The following is a 16,828-nucleotide window of genomic DNA, read 5'->3' as shown; positions in this document are numbered from 1 at the left end:
TCATTTGTTAGGAACTGATCCTGGTGACTGAGGTGCTCAGGGCCACATTCCTTGTGCTGGGTGTTACCTCCCCACGCCTTACTCAGTTTGTAACTGGAGGGTTAGAGAAACTAGCCCTTCTTTTCTTTTTTCTTTTTCTTTTCTTGTCTTTTTTTTTTTTTTTTTTTTTTTTTTTTTTTTTTTTTTTTTTTTTTTGGCCATACCTGTGGCATGTAGAAGTTCCGGGACCAGTGATCAGATTCGAGCCATAGTGGTGACAGTGCTGCTAGAGCTTTAACCTGCTGAGCCACCAGGGAACTCCTTTTTTTTTTTTTTTTTTTTTTTTGAAACCAGCTCTCCTTTTATTTATTTATTTATTTATTTGACCTCACTCCTGGCATGTGGAAGTTTCTGGGCCAGGGATCGAACCTGCGCCACAACAGCGACCCAGGCCACTGCAGTGACAGTGCCTCATCCTTAACTCACTGTGCCACAAGGGAACTCCTGAAACCAGCCCTTCTCAATTTTCACTGTTAGTTTGTATTAGTGCAGCCCTTTCTCTTTCTCTCTGTACCTCGCAGAATAATCTTTCATGCTTTCTCCGCAGTACTGTAAGACCCATGCGGGCAACTCGCCGTACCTGCCTGTGTTGACTTGCGTTTTAGCATCCAGCAGACGGTCTCATTACAGGCAGGAAGTGTACGTGTTGAGGGAATGGATGTTGAGGGGTTCGACCCCACATGACTTCAGATCAGCCGGGGTTATCGGGTGGCCTTGGAAGACCTGTGCAGTGTGGCCAGAGGCAGCCTGAGGCAGTGCTGGGGACGGCGGGCCGCGCTGTGGGGGAATGGTCTGGAAGCTTTGCGTACACCTGGGTAGCGCCGTCCACGGAGGATGAGGGGCGGGAGCAGGGCTCACACCCTCCCTCCCGGGGCTGCCCCGGCCAAGGAAGGTGTTCGGGGTGGGTAAGGTGGTGTTTATGTGGAATGTTAGAAATGTTTGCTTTGCTCATTAATTGGTGATACAGTTGTATTTACTCTGACAAATCTATGATTTGAATTTCATTTTACATATTTTAATTTGACTAAAAATTGGTCTATAAACGGTGGAACCTTTTTCTTGAATTTCACGTCCGTGTCCTTCTCCAACTTCTCCTTCTAAATGGGTGGCTTTCTAAGAAGGATAAACGAGGAGGAACTCGGGGTGTACTCGTGCCCCCCGCGCTCCTGCCCGCTCGCTCCCAGCAGCACCCTCGCGGCTGGGCTTCTGGTAACCTGGGAGCATCCCCCCGCCCCGGGCCTGCTGCCAGGACGGCTTTCCTCCTGATGCCGTGGCCAGGTGCTGCCCCTCCCCACGGCTCCGCCGCCTGGAGGCTGAGCACGCGACGGCCCTTTCCACACTGCCTTTTGACTGTGGTTGGTGCGTAGCTCTGTAAAATGTAGGCTTTGTTTCTTGGGTTTGGTTTGGTTTTGTTTTTTAGATTTATTTCTTTACTTTTTTTTGTGGGCCACACCCATGGCACGCGCAAAGTTCCCAGGCCAGGGATCGAACCCATGCCACATCAGTGACAAGGCCGGATCCTTAAGCACTAGGCAACCAGGGAACTCTCTCCCAAGCTATTTTCTTTTTTCCTTTTTTTTTTTTCTTTTTTAGAGCTGCACCCGAGGCATATGGTGCTTTCCAGGATAGGGGTTGAACCAGAGCTGCAGCTGCCAGCCTACACCACAGCCACAGCAATGCGGGATCCGAGCTGTGTCTGCCACCTACACACAGGTCACGGCAACGCCAGCTCCTTAACCCACTGAGCGAGGCCAGGGATCAAACCTGCATCCTCAGCTAACCTCTGAGCCACGAAGGGAACTCCGTCCCCAAGCCATTTTAAAGTGAATAATTCAGTGGCATTTTAGTACATTCCCAGTGTTGTGCAGTCACCACCTCTACCTCATTCTAGAACATTCTCATCACCTGAGAAGGACCATGTACCCACTGAGCAGCTGTTCATTGCATACAGAGCCCCTGACAACCACTGCGTTCTGTCTCTGGATTTGCCTGTTCTGGATATTTCACGTAAATAAAATCGTATGACACGTGGCCTTGCCATCCGGCGTCTTCACGTTGTATATGATGTTTTCAGTGTGTCAGGACTTCGTTCTCTTTTGTGGATGGATAATATTCCCTCGTGTGGAAGTGCCACTTTTTGTCCATTCGTCTGTTGATGGACTTTTGGGCTGTTGTGCGTAGCGCTGCTGTGAACGTGCCTGTATTGAGGACCTGGTTTTGCTTCCTGTGGGTGTATATACCTATGAGGGGAATTGCAGGATCATATGGTGCTTCTGCGTGATAGCTTTTTGAGGAACCACCAAACCATTGTCCTTCCACACGCAGTTTTACTGCCAGAAAGGTATGTGCTTGCTTATAACCTGAGCAGCATAATTCCCAAGTGAAACTATTTTTTTGTTGTTGTTGTTGTTGTTGTTGTTGTTGTTGTTGTTGCTATTTCTTGGGCCGCTCCCGCGGCATATGGAGGTTCCCAGGCTAGGGGTCCAATCGGAGCTGTAGCCACCGGCCTACGCCAGAGCCACAGCAACGCGGGATCCGAGCCGCGTCTGCAACCTACACCACAGCTCACGACAACGCCAGATCGTTAACTCACTGAGCAAGGGCAAGGACCGAACCCGCAACCTCATGGTTCCTAGTCGGATTCGTTAACCACTGCGCCACGACGGGAACTCCCCAAGTGAAACTATTTTTAAAAAAATGCCTTAAGAGTTCACAGTTCAATTGGGGGGCATTTCAGCTTGTTAATGCCTCTCTTGACCCCAAGATCCAGGTGCGTGCACATGAGTTTGTAAACAGAACAGATAGTGAATTAATCACTAGACAGGTGGGCACCTGTGAAACATCCAGAAGTGGTGTAATTTGGAGAGGTTACCAACACATCTTTAAATGCATTGAAACTTAGTTTTTGGGAAAGAACAAGCAGGTATTTCGGAAGAAATTCAGAATTGAGTCTGTCTCTGTGCTGGCTGCAGTGTGACGAGAGGCAGGCACAGAGGCTTGGTTGTGGCGTCTGCTGCTCTGGCTTTCTGGACACAAGGGGGCTTTGGGCGGCCCCGTGGCACCTGGAGTGGGCCAGAGGGATGTGTGGGAAGTGTGCCCAGGTGGGCTTGCCTGCACTTCAGAAACAGCCAGTGGCTTTTTTGAGATTCAGATGAGATCCTCTTGGAGCCAAGTGGGAAAGTCTGGGTGAAGTTACTCTTAGCAATGTCTTGAATTGGCAGTGGTTTTTCTGTTGCTGCTGTAATTTTTCTCATAACAGCTTTCTAAATACCCCTTCCCCTGGAAACTTTACGTTTTAATTCAAGGTATTTTCCCTGCGGCACCTCAAAGGATTTTTTGAAAAGGAACTGCGATCAGACTCCTTCTTTTCCACACTGAAAAATTTAATACTAGGTTAACACGTAGGGTATGAAAGTGATTTGGGGGCAAGAAGTAGAGATGGGGGAGTGGGGGGCGTTTACGCACTTTGAAAACATGGAACGATGTGCCCCACGACCTGAGTCGACACAAACACAGCCTTTTCTCTGTCGCAGACAGTTGTGCATGTTTTGGAGACCAGACCAGAAGCGCTTCTGAATTAAGGTAATTTTGACATCATTGACTCATCGGTTTTTAAAGTACAGTGTTTAGATTTCTTCAGGGTTTCTTTTTTTAATCACCTGGTTTTTGTTGAAGTTTTGCCCATCTGTCTCTTTTAAGCCCAGAGGTGGTTTTCAGAACAGATTGAGCCAGAGAAGGCTTCATCTAGCGTTGGGCCTGAAGGGCGAGAGGCCCAGAGAAGGCTTCATCTAGTGTTGGGCCTGAAGGGCGAGAGGCCCAGAGTCGCTGTCCACACTCTGAGCAGAAGCAGTGTTTCTCTGGCCTCCTGTAGCAGAAGGCAGGGGAGCCCTTGCACATCAGGTCTTAGTTGGATACCAGCAGACGGCACAGGTACAGGTTGAGACCACACAATTCAGAGAAAATTCTGGTGTGTTTGTATGGCGTGGGGGCAGTGAAGTCCGTGTGTCCCAGTGCTAGTGGTGCGTCTGGGGAAGGTATAGTTCCTCGTTTATTCTGCAACTCTTTCTAGGTTGAAATAATTTTAAATGAAAAAGCAAAACTAAACTGAAGGAATGAGGGACTTGAACGCTTGATGCAAAAGGTGAACTGGACTCCGTAGGCAGAAAGTAATTTAAAAGGAACCATGGACCTACATAGATAGCCTCACACTAGAAAACCTCTAAGAGAAAACAGAAAACCGTTGTGGCCCGGCGTTGGGTAAGGCTTTCCTAATGACGTCAAAGACACAGTCCGTTAAGGAGAACTTGTGAGTTGGACTCCATCACATTTAAAACTGTCTGCTTTTCAGACCGCTGCTCGGGTCCCGTGTTGCTGCGGCCGTGGTGTAGGCCGGCGGCTACAGCTCCCATTTGACCCCTAGCCTGGGAACCTCCATATGCCATGGGAATGGCCCTAGAAAAGGCAAAAAGACAAAGAAAAAAAAAAAAGATACTTAAGAGAATGACAAGACGGGCCACAGACTAGAAGAAAATATTAGCAGATCACATGTCTTTTAGATAACTTATGTCCAGAATAAGTAAAGAACTCTCAAAATTAGATATTAAGAAAACAAACCTAATAAAGAAGCAAATGATTTGAGCAGGCACGTCACCAGGAAATATATAGAGGAGAGCAGACGAGCACATGAGAAGGTGGTCAGAATCATTAGCCATCAGGAAAATGCACATTAAAACCACGAGACACCACGAAATACCTGTCATGGTGGCTGAAATGAAAAGGGCTGACCTTACCAAGTGCAGACAGGAGTGCGAGGGGCTGGGCTCTCGGGCGCTGAAGGGCTTGGGGAAAGTGGTGCGGCAGTGTCCAAATGGTTGGGCAGTTTCTTAACATGTTAAGCATGTGCTTATCATGTATGATGCGACCAGTCCACTCCCAGGTGTTTACCCAAGAGAAAGAGAAAACTGTTCATTCAGTTTTAAAAATACTTTACAGGGAGTTCCCTTGTGGCACAGCAGTTAAGGGTCCGTCATTGTCACTGCAGCAGCTTGGGTCACCGCCATGGTGCAGGTTTGATCCTGGCCCGGGAACTTCCGCATGTCGCAGGAATGGCCTAAAAACAGACAGACATAGAAACCTGAATGAGCAGTTCTCCTGTGAGTGGGTCCCACCGCTGCCTGAAGCGCGCCTGCAACACACTGGTTGCCACTGTTGCTTGTGTCCTTGGTTTGTGCAAGGGGCTTGGTTAGGAGATGTGGCAGGTGAAGGAGGAGGTTTTCTGTAACTTAAATCATTTTAGGTTGAAAATCCTTTTAATGCTTTTATAACAATTTCTCTTTAGTGGGCACTTGCTGTGGTTTAGTCATGATTTAAGGACCTGCTGTGGGTTCTCATTGAGTCCTCCTGCGCTTGAGGTCGGTATGGTCACTCTCTCCACATCCAAACCAAAAATGGGAGGCAGAGAGAGCTTTGCAGTTCAGTGGAAGCCACCGGTGATGAGAGTCAGGACCGGCAGCCCGGCTGTGCTCCCCGAGCCGCGTGCAGCCACACTGCCTCCACCAGCAGGTCCTGCTCTGGCTGCTGGACTCGCAGAGGCACCTGGGAAACCCAGGAGTGTTCATCATAGTTTGCAGGAAGCGAGTGTATAGAGATTGTCTCTGCATAATGGAGAGCAAGGGGTACAGCAGAGGGCAGGATCCCCCCCAGACCTGAGGGGACGTAGCCTCCCAGGTGCCTGGCGGTTGCCACCTCCTTCGCGTGTGGGTGATTCCAGTAGCTGCCACCTTTCCCGTTGAGACCTTTCTCCTGGGTGTGTGCCACCGGCTTCTAGACAGCGTCATTATATGTGTCGTTTGGTTGCGAAATGATTAAAGTGGAACTTGTGTTTGGCCTCAGCAAGTTTGAAAGGTCAGCTAATATGCACTAGGTTCTGTGCTCAACCTGGAGCAAGAGGAGGCTACAGGCTAGACTGGAAGGTGAGCTGGAGAGAGAGCAGAACAGAGGAGCCGGTAGCTCTTCACGGTGCACCGGGCAGAAGGACTCGGGAGGAGCGGTCACTGGCCATTTCCTGGGGTTCGGAGCGAAAGGCGACCAGGGACCTGCTCTCCGGCCCCGGGTCAGCCCCGTCTTCCCCTCCATTCCCTGAGCCGCCGCTTTGCAGGTCCCTCCTGACCTCCCACTGTAATGACTGCCAGCCTCTGGTGGGAAAGTGGCGGGGGTGGGGACTAGGGTCAGTTTGGGGCGGGGAGAGCCTCGCTCCTGTTCAAGGCAGACGCCGACGTGGATCAGCCTCGCGTTGAGGATCTGCCAAGAGTGAGGAGATGAAGGGGGCTCCGTGCTGTGCTGGCCACTGGCCTGGGGGCTGTTGAGTACCTGAAATCAGGCTTTCGCCCAATCCGAACTATCAGATACACACGCCCTGGATTGCTCAGTGGTTAAGAACCTGACTGGCATCCATGAGGACGCAGGTTTGATCCTTGGCCTTGCTCAGTGCGTTAAGGACCTGGCATTGCCGCGAGCTGTGGTGTAGGTCGCAGACGAGGCTCGAATCCAGTGTTGCTGTGGCTGTGGTGTCGGCCAGCGGCTACAGCTCCTATCGGACCCCTAGCCTGGGAACTTGCATGTGCCTCAGGTGCAGCTCTAAAAAGACAAAAAATAAAAATAAAAAAATGAAGTACACACATCCTGAGGGGGTTAGAAAAATCTAGGATGACGGGTGAATGCGAAATACCTCACTTTCTTCGTGTTGAAAGGACATATTGGCATATTGTATTAAATAAATACATTATAAAAATTAATGTTAACTGTCTTCTTTTTGCCTTTTTAATGTGGCCAATGGAAAATTAACATATGTGGGCGCTCAGATGAGTTAATAAGCATGGGGCCCTGTGTTTGCGAGGCACAGACACTGTGTGTGGGAAGTTCTGGGGCCAGTGACCTGCCCACAGCAGTGATGATGAGGGGTCCTTAACCCGCTGAGCCACCAAGGAGCTCGGTCTCCCGATGCTCGTAACGCTCAATGGCAGGCTCACCTGGGCTGATGGCATTTAGTTGGGTGGCCATTGCAATTGTTTTTCTTTTTGGGCTGCACCCGTGGCATCAGGAGGTTCCTGAGCCAGAGATCAAATCTGAGCTGCAGTTTCGACCTATACCACAGCTGCAGAAGCACCACATCCTTAACTCCCTGTGCCACAGCAGGAACTCCTAATTTCTTTTTCTTAATTGATGTATAATTGATACCGTGTTGTGTTAGTTTATGGTGTATATAAAGCCTCTTTTTCGTGTTCTTTCCTTTATGCTTTTTTACCGGACGTTGGACATGGCGTATAGTTAGCTGTGCCGTACAGTAGGGCCTTACTCTTCCTCCGTTTGTACCTGCTAGTATGTATCTGCTCACCCCAAACACCTGCTTTATCCCTCCCACCCTTTCTCCCTTTGGTTCGTTCTCTACATCTGTGAGTTTCTTTCTGCTTGGTAAAGAAGTTCATTTGTGTTGTGTTTCAGACTCCGCCTGTAAGTGACATCATATGGTATTTGTCTGACTGACTTCACTTAGTGTGATCATTCTGAGTCCATCCGTGTTGCTACAAATGGCATGATTTTGCTCTTTTTTAAGGCTGAGTAATATTCCATTGGAAACATGCACCACGTCTCCATTCATCTGTCGGTGGACACGTAGTGGTTTCCACCTCGTGGCAATTGTAAACCCTGCTGCAGTGAAAACAGGGGTCCACGTATCTTTTCGAATTAGAGTTTTCTCTGGATAGATGCCCAGGAGTTAGATTGCTGGGTCTTGTGGTAGTTCAATTTTTAGTTTTGTAAGGGACCTCCTTACTTACTGTTTTCCTTAGTGGTTGTACCAATATATATTTTTATTTCTGGAAGCAGTTTTAAGATGCTCCTTCTAGAAGTGGAGAAAGAAACTAGATCTCTTGCCTCTGATGGAACAGCTGCAATAGGCGGAGAAACATCCTCCCCTCGGGCCAGGTCAGAGGCTGTGTACAGGTGGCGTCTTCCGTGGCACGGCTGTGAGAAGGCTATCCTGATGGCGTGACCTGTGAGAGCAATTGGTTAAGGAAGTGAAGTTTCTTTTTGTGGAGTTAGGGATTGCTCAGGAAGCCTGCTTGCTTCACTCTGCCGGAGGCCTGAACCAGAACCATGGCCTTGGCATTCGTGACTCCATTTCCTCATGTTTCTTACTGCGTAGACAATTGGTTGGATTTCCTCCTGGGGTGGTGAGGACACCTGTGACTTCATACAGCAAGTGGTCCTCATTAGCTACAACCCAGGGGTAAATTGAGAGTCACCTTCTATATAATTTTGAGGCACTTAGGGATCCAAGGGGTGAAATCCTAGGGATTTTTGAGCCGGCTCTTGAGACCAACACCATGCGTCCTCCGTGAGACTCTGGTCTCTGAGCACGGGGACCCCAGCACCTTCTGCCCGTAGCAGATGCTCAGTAAACAGCTGTGAGTGAAACGAATAAAGCGCTTCCCGTCGTGGCGCAGTGGTCAACGAATCCAACTGGGAACCATGAGGTTGCGCCCTGCCCTTGCTCAGTGGGTTAAGGACCCAGCATTGCAGTGAGCTGTGGTGTAGGTCACAGATGCAGCTCAGATCTGACGTGGCTGTGGCTGTGGTGTAGGCCAGCAGCTACAGCTCTGATTTGACCCCCTAGCCTGGGAACCTCCATATGCCGCGGGAAGCAGCCCTAAAAAGACCAAAAAGACCAAAAAAAAAAAAAAAAGAAAACCGTTATGGTTACTGGGCTCAACCTGGATTCCAGGCCTGGTCGGAACACAGCCAGGCTGCCCTCTTTGCCACCACAGACCGCTTGGGGGTATGTTGGGTCTAGAAGAATCACAGGGCTGTTTGTGAAAGTCAGGGAATTTAGCATATGTTGATGAGCACGAGTGATGCTCAATTTTCTGTAGCTTTGGGGAGACGCAAGCGGCAGGCTGTCTGTAGTTAGTCAGTTTTCAGAGAAACAGCTTGGGACAGCTATGCTCACCGGGTGTCAGGCCTTGGCCCCTGGGACCTCTTTCCCCACTGTCCCCAAGGGTGTGTGTACCTATGGGTCTCTGCTCTTGGGCCCACTTTTCAAATCACAGACCTTGGCCTTTACCTTGCTGGGGGTAGGGCACCTGCACAGGGCGGCGTTTCCCCTGCTCACCAGGGAGGGCCAGGTCCAGGGTGCCACATATTCAGAGTAGGAGGGGCTGGTGGAAGGCGTGGGCCTTTGACCAGGAGGAGGGGAGACTGAAGAGGCAGATCCAGGGCCCGTAGGTGGGGCGCTGTGTAGCATAGGCCCTGGTTTTCACTCCCTGTTGGGGAGCAGCCGCCTGGAGCTGGGCAGCAGGCTCTGCTTCCTCCCTGAACCATCCCCCGGTCCCCAGCCCCGCCTGCCTTGGGCTTCCTTTGCCCTCGAGGTCCAGTGCTGAGAGCCCCGGCAGCTCTCCTAGGTCTGCCTTGGTGCTCTGTTTGCTAGAAATGTGAGGTGGACTGAATTTCAGGTTCCCTTCTAGTTCAAGTGTCTTTCTTAATAGGTGCAAGACGTACTCGTATCCTCATATCGTTAAGGTGTTCCAAAATGTAAATTTTTTTTTTTTTCTTAGCTTTTAGGGCTGCACCTGCAGCACCTGGAGATTCCCAGGTTAGGGGCTGAATGGGAGCTGCAGCTGCCGGCCCACACTTGCAGCTTGTGACGACGCTGGATCCTTAACCCATGGATGAGGCCAGGGGTCGAACCTGCATCCTCATGGATATTGGTTGGGTTCATTACTGCTGAACCACAACGGGAACTCCTAAAATGTAAATTCTTTATAGTAACTTTCCAACGTGACATTGGATAGCAGCCATTAATACCTTACATACGAGGGTAAAACCAAACTGCGCCTTTGGAGGGATGGGTTTAAGTAGATCAGGTCTGGAACGTGCCTGTGGCTGTGGCTGGCTGCTTGGTCAGCTGCGTCTCCGTGTAGGGAGCACAGAGCAGTCGTCGTCTCTCTTGGGCGCCCCGCAGTCCAGGAGGTGGAGTGCTCTCTGCGCACACCTGACTCTTCTCAGACAGTGCAGCCCTTGAGGTGCATGTGCGGTAGGGCTAGCAGGGCAGTTCACTTGGTGCATCAGTTGTATCTTGTATCCCCCCCTTTTTTTCTATTTGCAGAACTAACGTGATCGTTGTATAAAATTACTTCTGGTGTGGATGATTAAAGGTTTTAGTTGTCCTAATGCCTGAGGGGATGTGTTTAAATTGGGGCTAAACAGTAAATTGAGAAGATTGCACTGCCTGCTGACGGAGGTAAACTGTGAGGCGTCCGTCTCCTGTGTGCGTCGTCTAACAGTGAACTGCTAAATTGAGGGCCCTGCATGTTCTTCTCAAATGCGCTTCCAGTCGTGGTGCAGCGGAAACGAATCCGACTGGGAACCATGTGGTTGCGGGTGTAGGCCGCAGACATGGCTTAGATCTGGCGTTGCTGTGGCTGTGGCGTAAGCCAGCGGCTACAGCTCTGATTTGACCCCTAGCCAGGGAACCTCCATATGCTGAGGGTGTAGCCCTAAAAAAGACAGAAAGACAAAAAAATTTTTTAAAAATGAGAAACAGGAAAATCTCATGAGATGTCTTAGATGTTGGGGGCAGACTATTTTAAATCACTGCATCCTAGGAATTCCCTGGTGGCTCAGTGGGTTAAGGATCCAGTGTTGTCTCTGCTGTGGCACAGGTTCAGTCCCTGGCACGGAACTTCTGCGTGCCACAGGCCTGACCAAAAAAAAAAAAAGAAAAAAAAAACTTACTGCGTCCTAGTAAAATGTAATACATATGTCGTTTTTCAAATAATGTGCAAAAATGTGCTGGCTACTTTAACCAGAGCCACCTGAGAGTTGTGTTCGTATCTAGTTTCCTATCTTAGTTTCCATTACCATCTGGTTGCATGTACAAAAACTAGTTAGAGGAGTTCCCACTGTGGTCCAGCAGGTTAAGGATCTGGCTTGTCTCTGGTGGTATGGGTTCGATCCCTGGCCCAACAGAGTAGGTTAAGGATCTGGCGATGCTGCAGGTGTCACATCGGTTGTAGCCGTGCCTGGGATTTGATACCTGGTCTGGGAACTTCCATATGCCATAGGTGTGGCCAAAAACCCAAAAATACCCCAAAACTAGTTATATTCGATTTCCCTGGTGGCTCAGTGGGGTAAGAATCTGGTGTTGTCACTGCTGTGGCTTGGTCACTGCTGTAGCATGGGTTCGATCCCTGGCCCAGGAACTTCCGCGTGCTGCAGGTGTGACCAGCACCCCCACCCCAACACTAGTTACATTTCATTGAATATTCCGAAAGCTGCTGCTTCTTAGAAGCTGATGTAATGTTTCATCAAAACTTAATGTCGATTTTTTTTTTTTTTTTTGCTTTTTAGGGCTGCACCTGCAGCATATGGAGGTTCCCAGGCTAGGTGTTGAATCAGAGCTACAGCTGCTGGCCTAGACCACAGCAGTGCAGGATCTGAGCCACATCTTCGACCTACACCACAGCTCACGGCAATGCCAGATCCTTAACCCACTGAGTCGGACCAGGGGTCGAACTTCAGCCTCATGGTTCCTAGTCGGGTTCGTTTCCCTTTCGCCACCACGGGAACTCCTGATTTTTATCACTTTTTTTTCATGTAAGCCTCTAAGGTTAACCATTCCAGTAGTTCAGACAGATTTGGGAGTTTTCTTACAGACAGCCGGCTGAGGGGGTGGCGTGCTCCGTGTCAGAACACAGCCTGATCTGCTGTGGGGTGCAGACCTGTGCTCCCAAGTCTGGAAACCAAGGGATAGGACAGGGTATCTATCTATGTACTGGTAATGTGGTCGAGCCAGACCAAGAAATAATGACTTCCAGAAACATTTATGAGGAGAATGTTGAAACATAAAGCAGAGTGTTATGTAATCATCAGCCCGAATAACATTTATAGGATTCTGCTAGGTTTGTGTAATCTCCTTCCTTCCTATCAGATTGTTTATTTATTTACTTATTTTTTGTCTTTGTAGGGCGGCACCCATGGCCTATGGAGGTTCCTAGGTTAGGGGTAGAATCAGAGCTGCAGTTGCCGGCCTATGCCACAGCCACAGCCACGCTGGATCCTTAACTCACTGAGCGAGGCCAGGAATCGAACCTGCGTCCTCATGGACACTAGTCGGGTTCCTAACCCACTGAGCCACAGTGGGAACTCCCTCAGATACTTCCTTTTATTAAATGTGTCCGCCTGTGCCTTTAAGCCGCGGGGCCCGTGGGGACATGTTGGGTGTAGGGCCCTGTGCTGCCCCTCGTGCTGCTGAAGTGGTGAGTTGTGGGGCAAGGGCTAGACTGCTTTACTTCGCCCTTTGGATTTTCGAGGTTAACGTGGGCTTGGGAGCAAGAGAAAAAAATAGAAATGCTGGTGAAATTGGTTTAAATTCGTTAGGCAGCCTCTCTTCTCTAACTGCTGCCTCCTCCTGGAGGGGAGGTGGTGGGTGTTGGTGTGGCTGAGCAGGTGGGCAGATCTCCTCCCCACCCCGCAGTGTGGTGCCAGGTGCTCCATGGGGCCGCTTGTGACCTTGGGCACTCTGGCAGCTGGCGCTCCAGGGCTGCCTCCTGTGGCATTGTGTGCACGTGTGTGTGGCCGATGCTCTGTGGAGGGTGCACTTCATGCAGTCTGTGCCCTGAGAGGCTTCCAGCACCCTTCCCGCTGTCTCCTTCGTGTTGTAGCCCCGCGGCGTAGCCAGCACCAGGCCCTCGTGCAGGAAGCAGACCAGAGTAACGGTGATGATAGCCACGTTCCTTGCCTGCGGCAGAACCGGAGCCTGAAATGCCGTTTTGCTGCAATCACTCCACTCTTGACACTGAGACTTGAGCCTGTGTGGGTGGTGGTGGCTGGGTGATAACTGGGGTGCTGGGGGGGCCTAGACTCTCCAGGGGTCCTGATTACAGGGCCCTGCGTGGTGCCAAGTTCATCAGGAAGTGAAAGGAGAGTGCCTTCTATTGCAGATGGGAACTTTGCAAGTGAAAAGGTGGTGGTAACATCAGGGTGTAATTAGAGTAGGAGCAGGTCACATTCTTGCTTTAAAAAGTTCCTGTTCCGAGACAGAAGTTCTAAATACACGCTGGTGGCAGATGTGGGTCATAAAGCAGAGAAGTGAGACTCTCAGCAGGCCCTGTCTTAGCGGCTTAGTCTGGCCGGTGCGCTGAGTCAGCATGGCCAGAGCTTAGCCCTGGCTTTGGCCCCGGAGGAGAGAAGGCGCCCAGGCCACACAAGCCTGATGGTGGGCTTCCTCCAGGCTCTGGGGACTGAGGATAGCGAAGAGTGAACGTAAGTAAGACCTTTAAAATGCACACGCCGTTTCTATTATCCAGCACTGGAAACTACATGTCCATTCTTTCGAAAATGAAGAGAAATGTTTGACCAGCAGTTCTTGCAAAAATTCTGGTAGGCTTATTAATGTCTTTTTTAGACTAGGTATGTTTTTGTTTTTCTAAAATAGCAAAATCCTGTACACAAATTTGTGTTTCATTTAATATATGAGGACCATTTTTCTAGGATTTTATACTATCTCCATCAATTGTCCTTATTTATCCAGTAATAGGTTTTTATTGTCGTTAACTGAAAAATGTGGGAGAATTGTGATTGCTTCTTGATTCAGGCACCCAGGTAACTGGTTAACTTTTCTAAAATAGAAAAATTATATACATATATAATAATTATATATGATAATGTGAAAAATCTTAACTGTCCCACTATTCCTGTGTGTTTCTCCAAAAATAATCGTTAACATTGTCTCGTGCATGTAGAAGAAAGATCGCAGGAAGTTCCCCAGTGGCACAGCGGGTTAAGGATAGGGTGTGGCCGTTGCAGTTGTGGTGCAGGCTGCAGCTGCAGTGCGGGTTCCATCCCTGGCCCTGAACATCCACATGCCGCAGGTGTGGCCAAAGGAAAAAAAAGGATTGCGTATATTAGCATAGGTGTTCATTCTCTTTATATTCACAAGAGTGTCATCTTTTTATTACTCAATAAATTGTACTACATTTATAGTTGTAGAGTGATCATCATGACCCAATTTTATAGCATTTGAGTGTCATTATTTACATGTGTCTCTGTACCTTGTTTATTTCATTCACAGAAGAATATTTGGGGTGAACTCTCAGTTTGTGGGAATTAGGGATTTTTTTGCCTCCCCAGGCCCATTCTGCATCCGGAGGTGCAGGCTGCGTGCTGTCTGCGGGATGCTGGTTTCGCTTTGGGGCAGGGGAGGGGGCTGACCGCCAGGTCTCCTGGGTGTGCCGGCTCCTCCACACTCATCCTGGGAGGCCAGTTTGGGGTCCGCTGGCTCAGGGCAAAGGAGCCTGTCCTTCGTGGATGTGTACAGCCACATCAGTGTGAGCCACAGTGCCCGCTGGGTGCAGAGGGGGTGTCTGGACCCTGCGCATCCCTTTTGTCAGTGAAAGTCCATCTACAGACACAGCTTCATCTCCAGATTGGAATTTGTTTATATTTCTTTTTTGGCCACACCACAGCATATGGAAGTTCCCAGACCAGAGATTGCATCCAAACCACCAGATCCTTAATCCACTGTGCCAGGCAGGGATTGAACTGGCACTGCCACAGAGAAAATGCCATGTTGTTAGCCCAGTGGAAACTCCAAATAGGGGCTTTCAGGACAGTTTTTTTTTGGTAGCAGAGATAGAAATACCCTTTTTCTTAAAAATCAACAAATACGAATTTTGAGTCTCCTAATTGAGACTTTAATGCAGGCACTGGTTATAGAGTTATAATCCAAAAATAGTTATGCTAGGAGTTCCCGCTGTGCACAGCAGGTTAAGGATCCTGTGTTGTCTCTGCAGTGGTGCGGCTTCAATCACCAGCCTGGAGCAGTGGGCTAAAGATCTGGTGTTGCCGCAGCTGTGGTATAGATTGCAGCTGTGGTTCGGATTTGATCCCTGGTCCAGGAACTTCTGTATGCCATGGGTGCAGCCAAAAAAAGAAAAAAACTTGGAGTTCCTGTTGTGGCACAGTGGTTTAACGAATCCGACTAGGAACCATGAGGTCGCGGGTTCGACCCCTGGCCTTGCTCAGTGGGTTAAGGATCCGGCGTTGCCGTGAGCTGTGGTGTAGGTCGCAGATGCGGCTCGGATCCCGTGTTGCTGTGGCTCTGGTGTAGGCCGGAGGCTACAACTCCGATTCGACCCCTAGCCTGGGAACCTCCATGTGCCATGGGAAGCAGCCCTAGAAAAGGAAAAAAGACAAAAAAGAAAAAAAAATGTATGCTTTTTAATGATGAAAGAAATAGATCTGGCTGAAAAAGGTAAAAGTCAGGAGTTCCTGTGGTGGCCCAGCAGAAACAAATCCCACTAGGATCCATGAAGGATGTGGGTTTGATCCCTGGCCTCGCTCAGTGAATTAGAATCCAGTGTTGCCCTGAGCTGTGGTGTAGGTCACAGACACAGCCCTGATACTGTGGTGGCTGTGGCTGTGGCATAGGCCAACAGCTGTATCTCCAATTTGACATCTAGTCTGGGAACCTCCATATGCTGCAGGTACGGCCCTAAAAAAGCAAAAAAAAAAAAAAAAAAAAAAAAAAAGAAAGAAAGAAAGAAAAGAAAAAATAAATATTTAAGATCTCAAAAGCTATTCCATCAAATATTAGAATTTGAGTCTTTACCTAAAGACTCCCCCCCAACATCTCACAAAGTATTTCCTATTTATCTAGATGCTAGGAGTTTTTTTATTTTTGTCCTTACTTTTAAAAACCAGCTGAGTTTTTTTAGTGTTTAAATCAGAATCAGTGTATGTTGGTTGATCAGACTTAGCCACCTAATTCAGTATGCCTCCTGAAGACACTGTTATTTTTCTTCACATTGATTTTTGGAAGGATTGAATAAAGTAGCTTCTTGACAGACAAAGGACTGGTCTTTGGCGTGGGAACAGGGAGTACACCTGCCCCTAGCTCTGCAGAATTGTCCACTGTCTAATTGGTCACATGCGAAAGGCACCTGAGTGGTAGTAGGATGCCTGGGCTGACAGAAAAAATGCAAGGCCATCCATAAGCTCAGGGAACACATAGCCTCAGCTTTCTGGGTTTTTTTGTCTTTTTGCCTTTTCTAGGGCCGCTCCCACAGCATATGGAGATTCCCAGGCCAGGGGTCTAATCGGAGCTGTAGTCGCCGGCCTACGCCAGAGGCACAGGATCCGCATCTGCGACCTACACCACAGCTCAGGGCAATGCTGGATCCTTAACCCACTGAGCAAGGCCAGGGATCGAACCCGCAACCTCATGGTTCCTAGTTGGATTCATTGACCACTGCGCCACGACGGGAACTCCTCAGCTTTCTGTTTAAAGTTGTTTTGTGTTCTCTTGGCACTGTTGCTATTTCATACATTACTATTCATCAGCTGTAGTCCTTAGAGTTTATATGTGAAAACACAAGAGGATGAGCCCATGGTACCACATAGGGTAGCTGGCAATGCTGCATTTGCCCAGGGAGGCCTGAGGGGCTCTGTGTTAGCAAAGCTCTCCTCTGCTCAGGGGGCCCCTCCTCTGCTCAGGGGGCCCTTTGTCAGAAGTGTCTCTAAAATGATGCCGTTGCGATTGCCTTCCCAGAGAGCCGGGGCAGCAGACCCCGCCCCAGCTGTCCCCCCACCCCTGTTAGGCCTTTTCTGGCAGTTCTGCAAACTTAGATTTAGGGTCAGTGCTGGAGACTTGAGGTGACTCTAGAAGCCCAGCACTTCCACTCTCGCCCCCTTCTGCTTCCTGCCTGGCGCAGGTGAGAGTCAGAACCAGGAA

At 49.3% G+C, this 16,828-nt stretch overlaps 1 protein-coding gene and 1 long non-coding RNA gene across 10 annotated transcripts in view; one reads left to right on the top strand and one right to left on the bottom strand.

The window, feature by feature from the left end:
• Positions 1-16,828, top strand: part of GNB1 (G protein subunit beta 1) — an 85,429-nt gene that overhangs the window by 41,089 nt on the left and 27,512 nt on the right. The window contains exon 2 of one of the 9 annotated variants that reach the window (XM_021097492.2): positions 3,573-3,621. The exons of the other annotated variants lie outside the window; for them this stretch is intronic. The gene's annotated coding sequence lies outside the window, so the exon portion shown is untranslated. The remainder of the gene's footprint in view (positions 1-3,572; positions 3,622-16,828) is intronic. 9 annotated transcript variants of the gene reach the window in all.
• LOC146402528 (uncharacterized) lies at positions 494-10,825 on the bottom strand. The gene is made up of 2 exons (XR_014806951.1): positions 8,723-10,825; positions 494-2,478 (listed from the first exon to the last, which is right to left on the bottom strand). It is a non-coding gene; the product is annotated as an uncharacterized LOC146402528 (long non-coding RNA).

The sequence above is a fragment of the Sus scrofa genome, chromosome 6 (assembly GCF_054392235.1).
Source record: "Sus scrofa isolate SSC_HxYL_T2T_F1_AM1 chromosome 6, Sscrofa_HxYL_maternal_Yorkshire_Landrace_v2.0, whole genome shotgun sequence".
In the NCBI taxonomy this organism is placed as follows: Eukaryota; Metazoa; Chordata; class Mammalia; order Artiodactyla; family Suidae; genus Sus; species Sus scrofa.
Note: the sequence above shows the minus strand (reverse complement) of the source record. Positions and strands in the feature narration are given on the sequence as shown.